The sequence below is a fragment of the Eptatretus burgeri genome, chromosome 18 (genome assembly GCF_056783735.1).
Source record: "Eptatretus burgeri isolate ZD-2024b chromosome 18, Ebu_testis_v1, whole genome shotgun sequence".
NCBI classification, from domain to species: domain Eukaryota; kingdom Metazoa; phylum Chordata; class Myxini; order Myxiniformes; family Myxinidae; genus Eptatretus; species Eptatretus burgeri.
This window is the reverse complement of record NC_140978.1, coordinates 30,377,033-30,396,677: the sequence shown is the minus strand read 5'-3', so window position 1 is coordinate 30,396,677 and position 19,645 is coordinate 30,377,033. Positions and strand designations below refer to the sequence as shown.

General features: G+C 44.4%; 1 pseudogene; it reads right to left on the bottom strand.

The window, feature by feature from the left end:
* Nucleotides 1-1,304: 1,304 nt before the first annotated feature.
* LOC147008817 (signal recognition particle RNA) lies at nucleotides 1,305-1,445 on the bottom strand (annotated as a pseudogene).
* Between the last annotated feature and the right edge of the window lie 18,200 nt (nucleotides 1,446-19,645).

The following is a 19,645-nucleotide window of genomic DNA, read 5'->3' as shown; positions in this document are numbered from 1 at the left end:
TCCTGGAGCTAACATTGCATGACAAGGTGGATGTATCCAGTGGAGATGTGAAGCAATGCATCTTTGAGACTAACAGAGGGGAATGAGATAATGTAATAACAACAATGAGAAATGTTCCCTTATAAGGAACTTCAATGCAGGAAGAGGCCATTAGGCCCATAAAAGCCTGCAGTAGGATTGCCAACGTAGTTATTTTGTCCATGTTCTATTCTTTTTAAATGCTGAACTTAGGCAAGGCAGCAGCACATACCATTATTACCTTTGTCATCGAAGGGGAAGGAGGTTATGTTTTCGCCCCTTTCTGTTTGTCTGTCTGTCTGTCTGTCCGTCTGTTTGTCTGTCTGTGTGCAGGATATCTCAAAAAGTTGTGGATGGATCCAGAGGAAATTTGGTGGACACTTTGGGTGTGTGATAAGGGCGAACTGATTAGATTTTGCTGAAGATCCGGATCCGGATCCGGATCCGACTACTTGAATTTTTTTCAGTGATTCTTCATGATTGAGAGAGAGGGCTAAACTCATATATAGCATGATAGCTCAAAAATTGTGGACGTTTTTGGATGAAACTTGGTGGACAGGTTGTGTGTGTGTGTGTGACCACGACAAATTGATTCGATTTTTGTGAAGATCTGAATCCGAATTTGGATATGAGAATTATTTAATTTTTGAAGTGACCACCATTGAGAAATGGAGCCAAAAACAATTGTATAGGATGATATTTCAAAAAGTTATTGGGCCTGATATGTTCTCACGGATCAGGCATTACGTGGCAGAAGTATGCGTTTTACCGATTGCCCTTGTAGTTAGTCTGGTATGATTTGGCCAGGGTTGAGTTCAAACCACTGACCTCCCGGGCTCAGAGCAGACACTAACTCATGCCTATTCATGTTTTGCCTCATGCACATTCATGCTCTGCCAATGTATTGCATCATTTCCGCTGAAAAGGGGCGAGTGGCTCTTCACGGTCTGGCGGACCGTGTGGTTGTGTGTGAAGAAAGCATGGTTTTTACCATCGCACTTGGAATGTTTTAAAATAAAGTAAAAGTGATTTAAAACTATAAGTGTTGCTAAGCTGCCTGGAGAATTCTTTCTTCAAAGAATGGGACATGGCCGTTCCAGGATATGTAGTGAGCAGGTGAGTGAGATGGTTTAGTAAAATGTTGTTGTTGTTGTTCGTCTTTCAGCTGCTCCCGTTAGGGGTCACCACAGCGGATCATCCGTTATGATCCGCATACTGATTTGGCATAGGTTTTACGCCGGATGCCCTTCCTGACGCAACCCTGGTCACCTCTTACGACACAGGGATAAGGATTGGGTTTCGCCATGATTCCGGGCTGCCCTACACCCTCTCATAGCGTGGCCCAGTGCAGAGCTCCCGTCTTCAAGCGATCCTCCAACCCAAGCCTCCGAGTAGCCGGATTACAGGCGCACGCCACTACGCCCGGTAGATGGTTTAGTAAAATGCCATTTGTTAAAGGTAAGATTTCTGTGTTCTCCACTCAGAAGGTTGACAGTGCCGTTGACAGTTTTCTTATACACCACTCCACCTTATTTAACATGTCCAAATACTGCAAAACTAGAGGTTTTTGTAAGCAATCAGAAGACTATTTGTGTTTTCAAGATAATAATATATAATTCAATTGAAATAAAAGAGAGATTTTAAAGGTCTAATGAAAAAAAATATTCTGGAAGTTTACAGCCATTGGCACCTCGGTGTCTATTGCACCTCGAACACATCACATTATTTATTCGTGCCTGTTGTTTGTGTCCTTTATGACGTCCTTAAAAACAGTAAGTTTCCTGTTTGGAATGAGTTTCAATCTTATTTGACTGCCAGACAGACAGATGGAGTAAAACAATTATCTCACTCCTCTCTGTGCATGTGTGATCGGGATGAATTCAGAGCCAAAGTACTGCTAAACTACGAGTTCGTTTTCTGATTCATGTTCAAAATATTACATTCCATTTAAATAAAGTTGTTCCCCCATCACAAACTGACGTTTGTAGATCTATGGAGGGACGGATGGACAGAAAGAAGTGAACCGATTGCTGAATGCCAATTTTCACTTCAGGTACACGCCGTGCCAGGTAATAACGGCAATGGTAAGTAGCATGTTAATATTAAAAACATTCATATGCAGCCTGTGGCTGCAAGTTGCATCATTGCTGGGAGCGTGGCTGTGCCGCTAATGCGATGCCCCTGTTCCCAATAAGCTGGTACTGATTTTGCCAACCTCAGAAGGGTGACAGGCTGAGTCAACCCACCTGGTGTTAGCTAATTGAATGACAGGGGCTCCAACTGAAAACCCTAAGATCTTAAGCCAGCCACGTTAACTGTTAAGCCAACAGGCTTTCAGCATATTATTATGACAATGAAACTTCAAACTCTTGAAGTGAAGATGAATATACAGTACATCTATATGCAGACTAATACACATAAAGTTTAAGCATAAGCTTTGATGCAGATGACATTGGGATGATATGTTCCATCCACAGTAGTGCTTTGCGGGAGTGTAGTTGCTACCAAAGCAGCAGCCAGTGAGACAAGTAATACACTGTGTGGTTTACTCTTGCCTTCCCCATGGGGTCGGGATTTGAACATGCAGCCACCAACTTACTACAGAGAAGTCGAGCTCAACGAGACGAGGCAAATCCGTAGGATGGTCGTGTGACCTTATATTTTCACGGGAATACCATGGCAGGTTAACCTTAGTGACTTGGTGGTTCAACAAGCTGTAGGAATAGATAGTACAACGGTGAGGGATGCAATTATACTGAAAAAATGAAAAGACAATTAACATTGCCAGTGCTTGGACATGCCAGTGCTTCGCTGTCTCCAACAGTGTACGGCCCCTAGCGTGGCCCACACACCGTCCTTTCCAAATAATAAGGGGGGAGAAAGGCATTAAATAAATAAACTGGTGACCCATTGATGAAAAATGCAAATTGCTGATGATTCCCAATGATACACCCAAGGGCTCCTGAGGACAGATCATTGTTAAATTGGTGAAAAGCTTTCTTTTTAACCATACGAGTCCAATTAAAAAGTTTCTCGTAACAGCTGACTCAGTTCCAAGGTGATCATTTCATTTCAACTGGAGATGGGGCTTCACCGCATTAAAAAGTCACTCTTCTGTTGGAATATTTGTAGCCGTCCCCATGGGGCATGCGAGGCCGACTTAAAACTGCCTCCTTGAATTATTGATTTCTTATTTTTGCAGAGATTGCCAGTCTCTCTTGCGAAACGACAGAGGGATAAAAGCAGAGCCACCTTGCTACTTGGGGAATGAACAATGAAGTTAATTATTTTATTATAATTATTATGGTTATCATTGCAAATCGATGGCATCCTTTTTATTCTCTTGATCTCATATCTCGTGCTTTTGATGCAGTCTGGCATCCCGCCTTTCTCTCCACACTCTCTGCCTATGGCATTCAAAGGCCAAAACCACACATGGCTTTCTGACTTCGGGCTTCCTCTACTCTCGAAGCCAACGTGTGGCTTTTAACCGAAACCTTTCATCTCCTGTCGCTGTCAAGGCTGGATTGCCCCAAGGCAGTGTTCTTGGCCCAGTCTTATTCCTGATCTTCATCAATGATCTCCATGACTCTTTGGAAAATCCCCTTTATCAAATTGCTGATGACTCCACTGATTCTTCAGACAGGCAGCATCTGGTTCCCTTTCTTCAAACCTTGATTAAATCACAAGATGGTCAAACACTTGGAATGTGTCTTTCAATCCTGACAAACCTCACTCTCACTATCTCTCTCCAAAACGACCGTCTGGCAAACCCTCGAATCTATTGTCTTCATGATCCTCTTGAGGAAGTTCAGTCATTCAAACTCCTGGGTCTCACTGTCAGCCATGATCTTTCTTGGGCAAACCACATTTCAAAGTTGGCCTCCAAAACCAGTCCCCGACTAGGCATCCTGCATCGTACAAAGACCTTCCTTGGCACACCTGAACTCCTATCCATCTACAAGTCCTTCATCCACAGCCTGATTGAGTACTGCCCTCCCCTCTGGGATGGCTTCTGTGCCTCACATCTTGCTCAGCTTTATGCTGTGGAAACCAAGGCCTTCAAGATCATTTGAACTTCCCACGATGAACCTGAGTCGACTGCCCTATCACTTTCCCATGGCAGAAAGGTTGATGGTCTGTCTTCTACTGCCTCCATCCTGGTCTTGCAGTTGCACCCTCTGTGCTTTCCTTGCTTTGCCCCATCCATCCCCCACCCTCCCCCCACCAGCTTTCTGCAGCGAGCCCATGGTCCACCATCAACTCCCTTCTGGTGAAACTACCTAAATCCAGGATAAAAGCTCACCTCCACTCATTTGTCCCTCTTTTTCCCCACTTGTGAAACCAACTTCCACATTTTCTTCCATCTAATTTTTCCCTCCATGTCTTCAATACAGCTGTTCACCAACATCTCAGATGGTCCGCAATCCAGAACCATCAACCCCAAACACGAGCCGTCCTTCCAAATTTCCAGTTGTCCCTCCTGAGAGGTTCCTTCTGCATCCATCTTGTTCACCCCAGCTCTTCTGTTGGTATCCCCCTCCCCTCCTCTCTCTGCTGTTCATTTTGTCCTGTTCCATCCTGATCCATTCAGTGTGTTCACTCTTCCATGAGCCTCGACTATGTATCCCCAAATGTTTTTTGTTTTTTTAATTGTAGGAAAGACTTGACATTTGATGAAAACTTGAAGTATCGAGACAAGATTTTTTGACTTGCTGTCAATTAGCATGTTAGCCATCTTGCGAAACATTCTTCTTGTCGCATCAATCGTCCCCTTCACTCTTGGATGACTGACTTCATTAATTTCTACGAGCAGCACGGCGCTTTGCTATTTGGACGCGTTAGTCTTATGTGGGTTTCTTTTTCTTCTCGGCAGATGCTACCTACGGGGTAACTTGAATCGTCTGATCATATTATTTGCACACATTAATAACATGTCTGATTCTGCGGACAACCTTCTCCTCCATTTCGTGGATAACTCTATTCCGCGCAGCACAGTTTTACACCTCAGCGACAGGCCCCGCTAATTGCCGACATGGATAAGTTCAATTTTGGCTTCTAAATCTCTGACAAAGCATTTAATACTTGTGAGGTTTCTATTGTTACTTTGTCTCTCCACAAAGATCAACTATCAAACCTTCCATTCAGTTTTAATATCTTCACAGCTCATTGACTTGATCTTGCTTGGATATACAAGGAAATGACATTATGTGAAACTTCGGAGAGCAAACCTGCTGTCAGAATCGTGCAACTTGAGTCCTCGACCTTCGGCATCATCGAGTAGGCAGACTAGGCCTATTATTTTCACAACACAAGTATTTTGAACCATCTATGTCTATATACTTGGCAGGATGGCCTAAACCTAGAGGTATGCACACCTGCCTCGAAGCTGTCTAGCCTGGGTTCGATACCCGACATAGCTATAAACTGTCATCCTGTTGTTTCACAGGCAGGGTGAATAATGAATGTGTGTGTGTGCCGTCCCTTGGATGGATGTTAAACCGGGTGACCTGTCTGCCAGCATTCAGTGGTGGATTTTAAAGATTCCACGGTGTCCTTTGCAAAGAGTAGGTGAGCCCTCACTAGTACCATGGCCAAATTCCTGCCCGAACAAGTCGAACGTCAGGCCAAACAGCTGGTTTGTGAAGACTCAGGCCAAGCTTCCCCTGGCTTACCCCACAACGTGGGATAATTATCGTGGCTGTTAAAGAAGGAGAATATGTCTATATACTGGAGGATCTGTTGAACAGTTCTTTTTTGGTTCTCAAGTCAATCTTTCACTCATCAGGATCTAAAGGTCCAGTCACACCTTGACGTTTTAGCCAGGAATGGCAACGTATAAAAATTCACGTAAAACGTTGGCGTACGCTGAAGTTTTGAGGTTTTTTTTAAAGTTTTGGTCGTATTTATAACGTGTTGGTCGTATGCATAACGTATTAGTAACGGGCACAGAACGTTTCGTTGTGTTAAAGATAACTATACCAACGAATGCTTAGCCTGTTGCCCAACCTATGCCCAACGATAGTTTAACTTGGTCATAGCGCGCTGCACGAATCGCCGACGAACTCGTGGCGTTCTCTGTTAAAAACCTGCCGCACGCAGATTGAAATCATAACCGCCTGAAAATTGGAAGTGTCAACATCGCAGTCACACCTTGACGATTTAGCCAGCGTATGCCGACCTATGAAAAATGTGTCTAAAATGCTGGGACACGTCGAATACGGTATGGGTAAGTTGTGTATACGTTAGGAGCACGCTGAAAAACAATTAAGTACGCTGGCATATTACATGGTACGTCTCGTACATCGTGAAATTTCAAGCATGCTGAAAATTTTACGACGTACTCGACGTATGGCTCACAAGTTCCGCATACGCTGGCATAATTTCTCGGCACGCTCCGCAATCGTTTACACACGTCGGCCACACGTTACTTGTAAGTTACTCATAAGTCGAAACACGTCGAGGTAATGTTTAGCATACCCGAAACTTAATTTTTAACCTACGAGTAACGTGCTTTGAACCTATGAGTAGCATGCTTTGAACCTATGTGTAACGTATCTCAAACGCACATTGGCGTATGTAGACGAATTTGATTGACGTCTTCCGGACGACCACATAACTTACTGAACGTGTTTCTCACTTACAACTACCGTATAATGGCGTATTGGCAGCGTTTAGGGGAATTGGTATATAGGCCTACAAATGGGCTTCACAAGAGGAACCCGTCAGTGTTCCAGACTCCATGTTGAGTAGATGTCAATGTCAGTAGCAGTGGCAGTAGCAGTAGTAGTAGTAGCAGTAGTAGTAGTTCGAGAGAATTTAGTGATGTCGATGTTATTAGTAGTAGTAGTAGTAGTAGTTCGAGAGTATTTAGTGATGTCGATGTTATTAGTAGTAGTAGTAGTTCAAGAGAATTTAGTGATGTCGATGTTAGTCGTAGTAGTAGCAGTAGTAGTATCAGTAGTAGTAGTTCGAGAGAATTTAGTGACGTCGATGTTGGTAGTAGTAGTAGTAGTTCGAGAGAATTTAGTGATGTCGATGTTGGTAGTAGTAGTAGTAGTAGTTCGAGAGAATTTACTGATGTCGATGTTGGTAGTAGTTGTAGTAGTAGTACTTTCAAGTAACGTGTTGCAAAGTGTGAACAACATTCGTGTAGCGTGCTTACAAAACGTTACTCATAGGTTAGAAATAAGTTTCGGGTACGCTAAACATTACCTCGACGTGTTTCGACTTATGAGTAACTCACAAGTAACGCGTGTCAACGATCGCATAACGTGCCCACAACTTATGGCCAGCGTTGCGGAACGTGTGAGTCATACGCCGGCATACGTCGTAAAATTTCAAGCATGAAAAAATTCGAGGAAAACCGAAAAGTTCAACGTTTAAAGCCAGCGTACAACGACGTATGGCAGTGTTTTTCAGCGTGCTCTCAATGTTATCAAAACTTACCCATAACGTATTCGACGTGTACCAGCGTTTTAGACAAATTTTTCAAAAATCGGCATAAGCTGACTAAAACGTCAAGGTGTGACTGTGCCTTAACTGTGACATATTTTTAATTCCTTTATTGGATCTTGTTATTAACAGTATATTAACTAGAACGGAACTCGGTAGAGCACATGCCCATGCCAAGCTGAACAGTTTACGATTTCTATCTCATTGGTTGGCCAGATCTGCATCTGGACCTCAACCAACATCACCCCAAAAAATGGTTCATCCTTGTCACATACCCAACCTGTCCACCAAGTTTTGTTTGAATTTGTCTGCAACTTTTCGAGATATCTTGCTATTGTTCATTTTTTGCCTTTACTCTCAACGGTTAAGAATCAGTTAAAAAATTATTTTCACCAGAGCTGGATCTGGATCTTCAAAAAAACATCGAATCAAGATACCCTGAAATATCCTGTTCACAGACAGACGGACAGGCGTGAAAACGCAACATCCGCCCACCACCTTCAGTGGTGGAGGTAAAAACAGGTACATGTGGGAAACATTGATAATGTGCGAATGATGGGGTTAAGGAGTAAAGAGAAGTGTTTGATGAATATGACGAGCAGTGAATTTTGTTTTTTTAATGTTTAAGATGTAAGTGGAGATGAATCCACACGAGTTCTCTCTCACAGGGCACTGACATGCAATATCCATGGAGTCAAGCTGGCATAGCTAGGGTAAGGGGGTCATGCACTGACAATGCAGGTGAGATGAAGAGGCAGTCAAAGGGCGCAGATGCACATTTAACAACATGTCGGATTCTGCAGACAATCTGTGGACAACAAGCAAAGGGCACACAGACGGGCAAGCAAAATAAGGGACATGGACAGAGGGCACAATGTTGAAATGAAGAAGCACATGACCAGGTTAGAATAATGATGATTTCACATAAAATAATGTGGGTGAACAGAGGAGAAAGGTCAGTAAGAATGGAGACCATCATACTGTATGTAGGTTGGAAGACATGATTAATGAGGTGTGCATCATCACTTTAGAGAACTGATGGTAGTATCTCGACCCTTGAACCAGGGGTGATTCCACAAGCATGTAGATAAGGGAACAAAGGAAAATGATAACTGATTTCATCATTTGGCATGGGTAACTACTACAGGAGTGTACGTAACCTTCTGCTCCTAGGGAGGGATGTGCAAGGCCAGATATGAGGTGGTAGAGGACCACACTCCCACTAACTTGTCCGCAGTTGATCATTTTTTGACCTGATCCTAAACATTCTCATATTTATGGAAATTGTCAACTCTTGGACGACAGTGAGTACCTTGTCTTGACAACTTATTCAATGCCCCTTGTAGTCATTAGTTTGGAAGTATCTGCAATTCTGTTTGCCCGATATTAGTCAATGAAAAGATACACTATGAAGCAAAACTTTACACTGCAAGAAAAACAACATGAGCATATTTAAAAATAGTTAAATCAGTGACGTATATCTGCATTAATTTGCAGTTCTTGGCTGGTCAAAAATAGTGCATCTTGCAAATAGAAAAAAAAAAAAAACCTGACAATGAACGTTCACAGAAGGCTCACGAAGGTGATAATACGTGTTCAGATTAAATAGGGATTTTGAGCTGCACTCTAGATGACGAGTGTTTCAGGGATTTGAGTGTGGACTGTTATGATTTGTTGCCATTTTCGGAAGGGGTATATGTTGTGAATCACACATGTAATTGGAAAAATATGTAATAACCTGATCACGGGATGACGAGGCCGATTCCCACCCATCCCATCTCCACTCCCACTCTCCCTCATCCCACTCTCTTCCACTATGGCAGGCAATCTACAAGCGTGCATACTTCATATGTCCCTTGAGGTTAATCTTTAAGGCAAAAAGAGTTAGGTGACCTAATTTTTTTTTTTTTTAACATTACATTTATAATCATTTTCGTGAATAAAATTTTATAACGAAGGTTATGTATATGTATTCACCCCTGACTGTCTCTGTCTGTCTGTTTGTGAGCAGGATATTTCAAACAGGTATGGATGGGTTTGGATTAAAGTTGGACAGGTTGGGGTGTGCGGCAATATTCAGTTTGGGTGAACATCTGGATCCAGATCCAGGTAGGAGGAGAATTTTTTAAGTGATACTTCATAATTGAAAGATAGGGCCAAAAACAAGAGATGGCATGATATTTCAAAAAGTTGTAGACTGGTTATGACAACTAGTTTGATGAGTTTGGTAGGTGACAAGAACAAGCCATTTGCTGTAGATTTTGGTTTGTTCGGTCCGAATCTAGATTCAGCCTTTCAGTGGGATACAAAACTTAAACTGTTCAGCCTGGTGGAGGGATGTGCTCCACCAAGTGCCGCTGTAGTCTTGATTGTGCCTGATGTCAACAGATTTCAGAAACTGAGTGGAATCAAGCCCAGCTCGTCTTTGGATGAGAGACCTCTAAGGGATGTCTGTGTGATGTTGCAGGCCAAGAATGAGCAATGACGTAAAGCCGGTTCTCCGTCTTCATTTTTGTTCCAGACTTTAAAGATCCTGTATCGTCTTTCAAAAAGACTGGTCCATTGTTTGATGGGGGCCTGACTTGTTTCCTTGGTTTGAGACTAAGTGGGATGTGAAAGTTAACTCCGAAAGGGACAACAAATGTTGTTAAACAAAGCTTATGTGAAGAATAGGATGAGGACAAAGAAATTAAATGAATTAATCAGTAGATTTATTGGGTAATGTATATAGCACAGGAGTGATGGGGCAAGTGGCCTACTCTTATGTATGTATGTATGTATGTATATATACATATATATTCTTTAATATTCAAGATACATTTGACCGTATTATATAAATCAACCCACCCTCTAAAGACGTCATTCTCAATGTGACGTCATATGTTTACAAAACGACATTTACATTTAAGCTTTCCATCCAAACTATCCTATTCCGCATCTGCTCCAATTGCTTCTCTCTGACCATGTTCTGGTAAAAGCCCATATTTATCTGGCTAATGTGAGTGAGCAATGTTAATCCCACAGAATATGTCGATTCGCACAGGCCAATTGACAGAAACTTCAATCTGCCCTCCAACAAAAGGATTGGGCTGCCATCTCCACAGCATCTGATAATGACATCCTCAAAATACTTTCAACAAAGGCTCTGTCTGTCTCTGTCTCTGTCTCTGTCTCTGTCTCTGTCTCTGTCTCTGTCTCTGTCTCTGTCTCTGTCTCTGTCTCTGTCTCTGTCTCTGTCTCTGTCTCTGTCTCTGTCTCTCTCTCTCTCTCTCTCTCTCTCTCTCTCTCTCTCTCTCTCTCTCTCTCTCTCTCTCTCTCTCTCTCTCTCTCTCTCTCTCTCTCTCTCTCTGTCTCTCTGTCTCTCTGTCTCTGTCTCTCTCTTTGTCTCTCTCTCTGTCTCTCTCTGTCTCTCTCTGTCTCTCTCTCTCTGTCTCTCTCTCTCTCTTTCTGCCTGTCTGTCTCTCTCTTTGTCACTGTCTGTCTGTCTCTTTCTTTGTCTCTGCCTGTCTGTCTCTCTCTCTCTCTCTCTCTGCCTGTCTGTCTCTCTCTTTGTCTCTGTCTGTCTGTCTGTCTCTTTGTCTCTGTCTGTCTGTCTCTCTCTGTCTGTCTGTCTGTCTGTCTCTCTCTCTCTTTGTCTCTCTCTCTCTCTCTCTCTCTCTCTCTCTCTCTCTCTCTCTCTCTTTGTCTCTCTCTCTCTCTCTCTCTCTCTCTCTCTCTCTCTCTCTCTCTCTCTGCCTGTCTGTCTCTCTCTGTCTCTGTCTCTCTGTGTCTCTCTGTGTCTCTCTCTGCCTGTCTGTGTCATTGCGATTTTATCCTATCCTGTAGTATGTTGCTACCTTATCCTTAGTTCTGGTACACTTTATCTTGCAGTGAGACAATTGTCGTGAAGTAGCTTGTGTTCACAACAAGGAAGTCAAACCAGACTGAGGGTAACTTTAGGTCACTCTGTGAAGGATGAAGAGAAAAGCAGAACTGTGTATCTATTCTTCTGACAGCCATAAAAGTCTTTTTTTTAAACATACAATGATGAGGCTCGTATGAGAGCTAACACACAGAATGTACAACAAGTGGAGTATGAGACATGAGAGGTGGGAGATTGAAGGAAAACAACAGTGTGGAGCAGAGACATGAGGAGATCTGTGGAAGGGAGAGGGATGGGACAGGGTACACGGGGTAAACAAGATGGACACTACTGGGACTTTCAGGTCCTTATACGACAGGGACTTTCAGGAAGGAAAGCAGGAAATTGAAGGAGTTGGGTTTGGGGTGGATAAGCGGGGGGAGAAAAGATCATGGTTTTGGATGGGGGAAGATAAGAGATGGTGGTGAACAGCATCTCTTATCTTCATCAGTACCCCAGGCGAGAAACTCTTCTAGTCTTGGGGGATTTCAATGCATCAATTGGAACTGATAGGGATTGTTATGAGACGTGTGTTGGTCCCCATGGGTCTGGAACTATGAACCAGAATAGCACTAAGTTCCTTGACTTTGCTAGAAGTCATGGACTTCGGGTGGCTGGTTCATGGTTTCAGTGCCCACAGGCTCATCACTGGACTTGGTATTCCAACACTGGTAGTGTGGCAAAGGATATTGACCATGTGCTCATTGATAGTCACTGGAGGATAATCCAGAAATGCAGGGTCTACCAGAGTGCTCAGTTCCTCAACACTGGCCACAGACTTGTTGTAACAACTCTGAAGTTGCAGCTTAAACTCCAGGAGAATGGTACCATCCCAGCCGAGGCTGGATGTTGGCAAGCTCAAGGATGAGTTGGTAGCTGAGGAGTTTGCGAACAGGCTGATTGGAGATTTGGAGGTCTGGGTACTTTGGGGGATCCTGAAGAGTTGTGGAGTGTCTTCAAGATAACCATCCTTGATGTTGGCGGTGGATGCCGTGGAACTCACCGGAAAGCGAAGAATAATTTTGTCTCTCAAGGGACACTGGATACCTTTGACCAGAGTCGCAGGGCCAGGCTGAATGGCAGAACTGAGCTGTTCAGGAAGCTGAGGCGTAAAACTGTACGTGCACTAAAGGCGGACAAACTTTATTTGTGGAAACTTCGTTTGTGGAAACACAGACTCTGGTGAACCGGTTGAAATGGGGTAAAGCTCCTGGGATCTGTGGCATCCATGCTGAACTTCTCAAGGCTGGTGGAAATGCTGTACTCATGTCATTGCATGCGTTTCTGTGCTCTGCTTGGAACACAGGCATCATCCCAACTGACTGGAAGAGGGGCCTTGTTGTCCCCCTCTGGAAAGGGAAAGATGATCGCCAAGACTGGATCAACCATCGATGGGTGACGCTGTTTTCAGTGCCGGGCAAGGTCTTTGCTCGGATAATTCTTGATCGGGTTCGCCACCATCTGCTTGAGCACCAGCATCCAGAGCAGTCAGGCTTTACATCAAAGAGGTCAATGATTGACCGTATACTTGCTCTTCGGGTCCTCACTGAACGCAGATGAGGGTTTCAGCAGGGGCTGCTTGTGGCCTCTGTTAATCTCTGTAACGCGTTTGATTCAGTGAATCGGGATGCTCTCTGGAAGATGGTCTTCGAGGGGTGCCACCAACACTGAATAATTTTAAGTCTGAACTATACTTTGGTACTGAGAGTGCTGTGAGATGTGGTGGTACCATCTCTGACTTATTTCCAGTTGTGAATGGAGTTCATCTGGGATGTGTACTGGCCCACAAAACTTTTCAGCACTTGTATGGACTGATTATGGTGAGGATGTCGGGAGATCAAGTTGTGTTGCACCTTTTGGGAATATCACGATCTCTGGCCTTGATTTTGCAGATGATGCAGTCATCTTTGCAGAGACTCTGGATGTCCTTTTGGAGGCCCTTGAGGTGTTGAATGAGAAGTCGGAGCCAACTGGGATTATGGGCTTCATGGTTCAAAACTGAGATCCAGGCATTCAATGACATATTGGATGCTGCCATCCTGTCTGCACCTGTTTGTGGCAAGGATGTTGAGGTCACGGAGATATTCACTTACCTTGGCAGTGATATGAAGCCTGGTGTTGGCTTAGTGGTGAGGGTGGCGGCTTGGGATCCGAGGGTCCTGAGTTCAAGCCCCGTTGACTGCTGAATTAACACCAGGAGGTTGACTCAGCCTGTCAACCTTCCGAGGTAGACGAAATGAGAATCAGTGTACTGGTCCCGGTGTATGCCCCGGTTAGAATAGGTGTACCGTATCACTGTGTGCCGTAAGAGGCGACCAGGGTTGGCGTTAGGAAGGGCATCCGGCCATAAAAACATTGCCTCAAGAAAAAGCTCAACCCCTGCACAGCAGGGAAAAATGGCTGTAAAAACGGACATTTTTGTTATTACTTGGCAGTGATATCCATGTCTCCGCTGGCTGCGCGCCAGAGGTCAACAGATGTCTGGTTCGGGCCTGAGGAGTCATGGATTTACTGGATCATGGGGTGTGGTGCTGCCAGTACCTGTGTGGGAGGATGAAAGTCTGAGTCTTAAGGTCATTGGTGCTTCCAGTCTTGCTCTATGGATGTGAAACTTGGACTCTGACCAGGGATCTGAGATGGAGACTTAATTCCTTTGGTACCAGGTCTCGTCGGAGAATCCTTGGCTATCGCTGGTCAGACTTTGTGTCCAACGAGTGGTTGCTGAGAGAGACTCAAATGAGATTTGTTACCTGTATAGTCTGTGAGCACCAGCTGCGGCTGTATGGACATGTGGCTCATTTTCCTGATGCTGATCCTGCTCCCCAGATTCTCAGTGAGGGAGCCTCGTGAGTGGAGGAGGCCAATTGGCCGACCACATGCCTCGTGGTTGTAGCAGATTGATCAACATCTCAAGGAGATGGGGCTGGGCCAGGCATCTGCCTGGGGGATGGCCAGACTGAGGCCCTTGGAGTACCGGCGGAAAGTCGTCGCATTGACGCACTGCTCTGACGCATGCTCCCATACCTGACCTGACCTGTGAACAGCTGTTTTGAAGACCTGGAGGGAAGAGTGTATTTGAAGAGAGTATGGGAACTTGTTCCAAAGGTGGGGAAAAAGAGGAATGAAAGAGTGAAGGTGAGCAGTGATTCTTGATTTTGGTAGTTTTACCAGAAGGGGGGTTGCTGGTGGATCTTGAGCACCCTGACGAAATATAGGGGGGACATATCGCAGACAGAGCAGGGGGATGAGGCTTTAGAGGAGACAGTAGAAGACAGAAAGACCACTGACCTGCTTGTTTTGAGAGATTGAGAGACCCAAAGACTCAGCCTCATTGCAGCAGATACCAATGATCATAAATATCTTGGTTTCTGCAGCGTGAAGCTGAGAACGGTGAGAGGTGGGAGCACCAGCCCAGAGGGGAGAGCAGTACTCTATCAGGCTGCGGATGAGAGCTTTGTGTGTAGTAAGGAGCTCAGGGTGCCAAGGAAGGAATTTGCACAATGGAGGATGCCCAGTCACTGACTGGCTTTGGAGTCTTTCAAATCTCAAGGATGAACTCTCAACCAGTATCCTTCCTCAAAGCAACAATGTTGCCTTGTTAAATACATCTCTGGTGTATGCTTCTCCTTCATCCACTTCCTCATCTCAAGCCACATCACCACAGAATCTCTTGAGATAATGCATAATGTCTCAACTTGGCGTTTACCTCCACATCTTGTGTGCTCATCCAATTGTGCTATATCCCTTCTTAACTTCTCATATGCCCACAGTCTACTGGACTGTTGTTCTTTTTTGGTAAGCCTGATTAGGTTGATTAAGTTTTGTCCAGCCTTGAGCTTTCATCGGTGAAAGGCCCAGATGACTGGTGACGTTGCTTCTCCTCTGTCTGCTCTTTTCAGCCAGTCTTGATTTAGCCACTTTCCCATCTGCCTGAAAATCTGCAAACATCACTCTCATCCACAAGGTGGATGCAAAAACATCTCCTCTCAACTACAGAACAGTAATCTTGTTTCTATTTATTTGCAGCAAAGTCATGGAATCCGTCATTGACTGTCTCACTGGATATATCTCAGGTTTATACAGTCTGGAATCCTGCACTGCTTGCTAAACGAGACGAGCCTGACTGCAGCATGCAAGACCACCTTCATACAGTACCTGCCTTTCTGGCTTTCACCACTTGCCCAGTCAATGCGTTTCTGTCAATTGCACCTTATTTCCTCTCCCATTTGTTGCTGGAGTGCCTCCAATGCAGTCTCTTGGATCTTGCCACTCACTGCTGATCTGAAATTGGTTTCATGCTTGTCTGATAAATGGAATATGTCTTGCAATCTGGAAATCTCACAGTCTCGGCCTTGCCACTCTGAAGCCATCATAAAACTAACCCACTAATCCATTTACACGGCCAGCCACTGGAAGAGGTTCAGTCTTTTAAACTTCTCAGCCTCACCTGAAGCCATGACTTCTCCTCGGCAGACCATATTGCAACACTGGCCTCTGTAGCCAACCTCAGACTGGGAATCTTTATCGTTCAAAGTCGTTTCTTGAGAAGAGCACAATTATGAGTAGTAACAGCCTTCATGGCTTTTGTTGGAGCACTACTCTAACCTATAGACTGGTAACCCAGCATCACAACTATCTTTCCTGGATTTTGCGTATTCTATGCTCTCCAAAATGATTGGCATCTTTGATGAAGCCGAATCACAAGGCCTGTTCATGTCATTCAGCAGATAGGTCAGTGGCTTCAATGTTCTTCGTTTCTCCTCTTCCCCTTTGCCCAATCAGCATTTGAACCCTCCCCAGGTCCTCCAGGATGCAGTTGTTCATCCTGTCACCCTCCTCCTGATTGAACTCTCAAAACGCAGGTGTACCGCCAACCTTTGCTCTTTTGTGACTCTTTCCCCACATTTACATGCCTGGTGTTGGCTTAATGGTTATGGTGGTGGGTTTGGGATCCTCGAATCCTGAGTTCAAATCCTGCTTGGCTGTTGAATTAATACCAGGTGGGGTTGATTCAGCCTGTCCATCCTTCTGAGGTTGGCAAAATGAGTACTAGCTTGCTGGGATGATTGAGCCATTTGAGTATCCTGTGTTGGAGTGTTGACCTGTCTAGAATTGTGCTCAATAGCCCAGGAGACTGCTTTGGCAGCACCAATGCCCTCTACAGAGTGTGGTCCTGATGGATGGATTCCCCCATTTGTGAAACTGCCTGCCTGAACTGGTTCATTCACACTCTTCCTTCTACGGGTTCAGAGAAGTGATGCACAACCATCTCATGTCGTCTGCCATTCTGACCTGTGATCTTTTCCATATCTATGAACGCTATGTTATAACCTCACTCTTTTACTTGCTCTTTCTGCTGTCTAACTTGTCTGACCCTCCAAGGTTCCGTCAGGTGTTAGTTAATTCAGCTACCACCTCCTCATTGAACTCACAATATCCAGACTTACCACCAAACTTCACTCTTTTTACCTCTTTTCTTCCATTCGTGAAACTTTCCTCCTGAAATAATTGTCACAGTCTTCTCTCTAGTGCTTCAACCGGGCGGTGTCACCATCACCCCCCCCCTGCTCCTTCCCCATTCCTTCCTGTGATCTCTTTGACCCTTCGGATCACTGCTTCACTCAACCATATCTGCAGTTTACTGTTTCCTCCCCTCCTCTTCTTTTTCCTGTTCATTCATTGCTTTTGTCCAATTGTGGTCCTCCTCCCCAATGGTCTGTATGTCACCTTTTTACCCTCTGTTTTCTCACTCCTCCATGAGCCGAGATATTTTCCTATACATAGAAAAAACAACTGAAGCTACCACAGTGTTTTTACTGTTTAAAAGAGACAACAGGAAAAGAAAAATCTGAACATTCCAGAAATTTTTTTCAGACAGGCATCCTACCTCCACTCCCATCCTCACACCTTGTCATTCCGTTATGTCCCTTCACATCTGAAGCTGATTGATCAGTAGCCACTGGAAGTTTATGATGAGTCTTTTTTTTTTGTTTTTTTTCGACCCAAAGAGTATTTCCCCACAAAGGACACCACATCTCACTCGATTCCGAATTCCCGTTGAATGATGTGTGAATTGGGAAAATGATTTGAGTATTTGATTCAAATTTAGAACATTCCTAGTGAGGTGCACATATTCGACCAAAGATTGTTTGAAGGTATAAATGTGACCAAGACCAAGAGGGATGTAGTTTGTTCACAATGAGGACCAGAAACGCAAGCTTTGAAGTCGCAGCTTTCACAGAGCCTCCACAAACCAGGAAATGTTCCTCAGTGCAAGGTGGCCTGGCATGATGACGTCCTCCCTCTGGAAGGCTTGGCAGCCTTTGTGAGGTCCAACTTGGTGCACATATCAGTAGTGGGTGTCATCAAGAAAATTTATCCTCAAGGTTTCATCTGCACCTCATTTAACCACACCCCTCGGTCATGATGTGCTTTGTGCTTCTGATGTGCGATGGAGAAGCAAAAGGAATGGAGTATCTCGAGTCCATGCGTTGTGTGCTCCTGCACAAATCCCACAGTTGCACAAGTTGAAAGCATTGACATTAAAACGATAAAATGCACAGAAACATGAAATGGCTGACACTGTTGACACATGAGGAAAGATAAATTCAAGGTGTTTCCACCACACACAAACAGTGTTTGCTTAAACTCTTGGCTCTCCAGATCACATGATAAAGGAGAAACCTATCAAATGTATTATTCAACAGCCCATCCGTTTCTCCTGCTGCAAAACGCTCAATGCATCAACGTTCTGGAAGCATTTTTGTTGCCACATGGCCTATCGGTCACCGACGTACCTTAAATATTGAATTCCTTTGCGCATCAATGAAGACTTCCTCTTGGTTGCAGTGTTTTAAAATAACGACAATTACATGTCACAATGGTCATTCAATGCACTTTTCACAGTCTAAATTGCATGGCATTTGACTCCTCCGGTGCATGATCGTGGCATCAAAATCGTCCGAAAAAGAAGTTTCATTGCCTTTGAGGTTTTATAGAAACTCGCTATGCCATTAACTTGGCAGGTTCAAATGCAAGTGAAGGTTGTCCTGAGAGATGGGAAATCACTGCTTCATGTTGAAGGTGGAAGAAGATGGATGTTGAGTCCACACGACTTGTACGTGTCCACTTGAGGCCGAGAGCTCATTGGTTGCTGCTTATGATCCACTTTTAATGCCTTGCGTCCACTAGCAGCTTCATGCGCATTTCTTTTTAAGTGTCCACTCATCATAAGTACTCCACAAAATTCCTTAAGGGCCACCCAGCAACACTATGAGCACCAAGTATTCAAGTTTGCACATTTCAACGTCATTGCTAAAACAAAATTGTATTTCAGTGGGCTGATGGAATGGCTGAGAGGTACACACACACACACACACACGCCTCTAAGCTGCCTCACCTGTGTTTGAATCCCGACTCAGCTATAAACTGTCACGTCGGTGTTTTGCAGGCAGGGTGATTCAACAATGTGTGTGCCATTTCTCGGAGGGGCCTTAAACTGACGTCCCGTCTGCCAGCATTCGTTGGTGGACGTTAAAGATCCCACGGTGTCCTTCGTGAAGAGTACGTGAGCTATTGCCGGCATGTCAGTGGACACCCAAGTTAAGTTGACAAGTAAAAACGACATGGTTCTCTTAATTTAATGTGCAAATTGGCAGTGACCCCAAATTGGCCATCTACAAATGATCACAGACACGTTTTCATCATTGTAGGTCCTTTTAATTACGACTGCGATTTCCAATGACCCGATACAAGCTCATGCACATCTTAGCAGCGACTAAATCAGACTCTCTGTCTCTAGCTGTGGAATGTTAACCACACCATTCATCAACCAGGGACATTTCCAGTGATCACGAGATTGTGAGTGCACTTGGAAACAATAAGCAGGCCTTCCTATCATATCCCAACTCCCAAGCATGTCCAATCAGATTTACATCTGGAGAGATTGTGCTTGTGAGTGACACTGTGGACAGAGAGTGATATTGTGCTCTCGAATTACCGTATTGACAACAGGTGCATGGTGAGGATTGTCCATTGCCATCGATAAGTCTGAAATGGGGACCTTGCTGTTGAGCCAGACGGATGACGGCATGCATTATAGTCTCATTGCTGTATCTGATACTAATTGTAGAACCATTCCGAACGATGACGACATCAGTTCTTCAGCAAGCTTGAGTACCATCGATTACCACCAGGCTGTCCCCACGAAATCGATAATGCTGCCTAATAAATGGCACCATTAGCAAGTCTCACCACTTCATCTCCAGACTC